Source organism: Chrysochloris asiatica, unplaced genomic scaffold (genome assembly GCF_000296735.1).
Source record: "Chrysochloris asiatica unplaced genomic scaffold, ChrAsi1.0 scaffold00231, whole genome shotgun sequence".
NCBI classification, from domain to species: domain Eukaryota; kingdom Metazoa; phylum Chordata; class Mammalia; order Afrosoricida; family Chrysochloridae; genus Chrysochloris; species Chrysochloris asiatica.
The window spans coordinates 2,041,719-2,044,320 of NW_006408749.1; positions in this window are offsets into that span (position 1 = coordinate 2,041,719).

The following is a 2,602-nucleotide window of genomic DNA, read 5'->3' on the forward strand; positions in this document are numbered from 1 at the left end:
TTTTTTTTTTTTTTTTTGGCTTCTCTAAGTCCTGTACCTTTTCATATACATCTTAGAATTAGTTTGTCTCTAAAAAAAAAACTTGTCAGCATTTGGATGGGAATTGTACTATTTTGTGCTTTCCAACACATGAACATACCATGTCTCTCCATTTTTGTTGGTGTTTGATTTCTTTCAACAGTGTTTTATAGTTTCTGTCATGCAGATCAGGTCCACATTTTGCTTGCCATAATTTTAAATGTTATTGTGTTTTTAATTTTGGTTTCCCATGTTCATTGCTAATATATATGAATGCAATTGATTTTTCTGGGCAGATCTTTACCCTTTGTGCTGCAGACCTCATATTCATTTTAAAAATAAAGGTAAAAGTGGAGCTGATACAGAATGATAAATACTGAACAATGTTTTGGTGACACACATATGATTTAATATGCTAGAAATGACAACTTGAAGAGGAATAGCATCACAATCAGCATCAAAAAGAACCTTTCAGTGTTTCTCCTGAAATATGATGATATCTGTGAAGGATACATCTACAATGAAGACCAGTTAAGACCACTATTATTCAAATTTACCCAAAAAACACTAAAGCCAGTGATGTATGAAAATGAAGAATTCTACCAACTTCTTCAGTCTTAATTTGATCAAATATGTAATCAAGATATAGTGATAATTAATGCTGTTTGGTATGAAATGGTTGGTAATAAAGAGGAAGGATCAGTAGTTGGAAAACATGGTCTTAGTGACAGAAACGATGATGGAGATGATATGACAGAATTTTGAAAGACCAGTGACATTCATTGAAAATACCTTTTATAAACAACAAAAAAAATGACTATACACATTTACCTCACCTGATGGATATCATAGAAATCAAACTGACTATATCTGTGGGAAGAGACAGTAGAAATGTTCCGTATCATCAGCCAAAAGAAGGACAGGGACAGACAATATGACAGACCATCAATTGTTCATATTCAAGTTCAGGATAAAGTTGAAAAAAAACTAAAATATGTCCCCAATACCCAAAATATGACCTTGAACCTATCCAACCTGAATCTAGAGATCATCTCAAGATGAGATTTGATTCATTAGACACTAAATACTGAGGAACAGAATTGTTGTGGGATGACATCAAGAACACAGTAGAGAAAGAAAACAAAAGGTCATTAAGGACACAGGAAATAATGAAAAGACAAAATGAATGTGTAATGGGACTATGAAACTTGCTCTCCAGTGTAGAGATGCTAAAGTACATAGAAGAAATGAGGACATTAAAGAATTGAACAGAAAATTTCAAAGGGCAGCTTGAGTCGAATATTGAAAAAGTGGATAAAGATCAGAATTTCCCCACCCAAAAGAACTAAAGAAGAAACTCAAGTCTCAACTTACAATATTGACGGATCTGTGGCAAATTTTTGAATGATGTAGAAAGCATCAAAAGAAGATGGAAAGATTCCACAGGTACTGTACTAAAAATAAATAGTAGATGTTCAAACATTTCAAGAGATAGCATACGATGAAGAGCCAGTGGTACTGAAGGAAGAAATCCAAGGTGTACTGAAGGCATGTAAGAGAATAGCATAGAACCAGGCTCCGGAAATTGATGCAATACAAATCGAGTTATTTCTACAAACTGATGCAGCACTGAAGGCTCTCACGTGTTTACACCAAGACATTTGAAAATCAGCTACCTGGCTAAATAATGAAAGAGGTTCATATTTGTGCCCATTTCAAAAAGAGGTGACCCAATGGAATGCTTAAATCATCAGAAAATATCAGTAGTATCACACTCAAGTACAATTTTACTGAAGAGAATACAAAAACGACTGTAATAGTACAATGACAGGGAATTGCCAGAAGTTGAAATCCTCTGAAGAAGACTTAGAATGAGGGATATCACTGCTGAAGTCAGATGGATTTTGACTGAAAGAAGAGAATACTACAGAAATGTTTGCTTGTGCTTCGTTGACTATGTAAAGGATTTCCACTATGCAAATCATGACACGTAATGATTATTATTAGACAGAATAGATATTCCAGAATACTTGATTGTGCTCATGAGAAACATGTACATAAATCAAGAGGCAATGATTGGAACATTAGAAAAAGTGGACACTGAATGAGTGATTCAAAATTAGGAAACGTGTGTGCCAGGGCTGTATTCGTTCACCATACATATTCAATCTACATGCTGAGCAACAATTTGAGAAACTGGATCATATGAAGAAGAATGTCATATCAGGATTGCATGGAGACTGCTTAACAATTTGTGATATCTAGTATTCAGATAATACAAACAGACCTTATATTGTAGCCCAGTGTACTGCAGTATCACACCTGGACTCCACACTAGGGGTAGCTAAACATTGTTCCCAGACTTGAAACAAGGTTAGAATACCCTGAGGAAGCCAAGGCAACCTGAAAGCAGAGTTTCAAGACTGGACACAAGGAAACAAGAGAGCTATGTGGGCATGAGAAAATGGAGTCATTGTACCAAAAAGAAATGGTTAATGTTCAACCATTTCAAGAGATACCATATGAACAAGAGCCAATGATACTCAGAGAGGAAGTCCAAAGTGCATTGAAAGAAGTGGCAAAG